Consider the following 1,189-nt stretch of genomic DNA (forward strand, 5'->3'; position numbering starts at 1 on the left):
CTCATCTTCGTCATTCAAAGGAGTTTTTGAGCATCTATGCGCTTAGAGTGAATAGATTGTACAGATTGTATATGTATAGCAGTGTATTAATAGTACAAGGCTAAAGGTTTTTAAATAAAGCCATCTTTGTATATTGTGTTTTGCTTAAAGTCTAATAGTTTGACCAATAGAATTGCATCTGGAATGCAACACCTTACACTTACATTTAAAATAAGAAAAAGTTAAGGTCTAGGCCATTGTCTTTATACCCCAACAAACAAACTGGCAGCACTTCAATAGCTTGTCAACGTTTTGGTTAATCAAGTGCCACAACTTCATTGTTGTAACCCAGATTAGTGATGCTGTACCTCTCATTATATTCACAAAAGCTTTACTTATTTCATCAACTTTATAATAAAATCAAAACAGGATTCAAATGCAAATTTGTTTTTTTGTAAATAAAATGCAAATAGAATTCTACTTGCCCCCATTTCAAACCCCATTGCATCAAAATATTACAGTTGAATTTTCATTTAACAGGATAACAGAAACTCACTACAAGTCAGAGATGTACAGCATGGAAACAGACCCTTCAATCCAACCCTTCCATGCTGACCAGATATCCCAACCCAATCTAGTCCCACCTGCCAGCACCCGGCCCATATCCCTCCCTATTCATATACCCATCCAAATGCCTTTTAAATGTTGCAATTATACCAGCCTCCAAGTGTGCAGTTCCTGCTGGTCATGCCAAAATAATTTTGTACTGTTAATGCATAAGTTTGTAAATCTTTGCATTTCATGTCAGTTACGCCAACTACATATTAAAATGACTTTTAAACAAGACTCTTTTTCAAGAAAACACAAGTTGAATTTTCCTCCTCTCAATCTTCTATTTTTCCCTAAATTGTTTTCCACTTCTCTTCCTTTTTCACAACCACCACAATGGCAAAACACAAAGTCTCTTGAGCCAAGTTCCCATTTGCTAAAATAGTCACAGCTAAACAGCTTAATATTTGTAAAGCAGACAGTAATTCAGGCCTCACGAGTGGCGTGGCGTCTTTCTTCGTCCCTCTGGACACAGCAATGATAATTAGTTGCACCACTTTCAACTTGCGCTTTATATGGTGCACAGCAGGACTTTCAAATGACTTGTATAACCCACTCAATTGTAATGTACTTTGCTTTTGTATGTTGGGCTGGGAGGCAT

This window comes from Chiloscyllium plagiosum, unplaced genomic scaffold, assembly GCF_004010195.1.
Source record: "Chiloscyllium plagiosum isolate BGI_BamShark_2017 unplaced genomic scaffold, ASM401019v2 scaf_11710, whole genome shotgun sequence".
NCBI lineage: Eukaryota > Metazoa > Chordata > Chondrichthyes > Orectolobiformes > Hemiscylliidae > Chiloscyllium > Chiloscyllium plagiosum.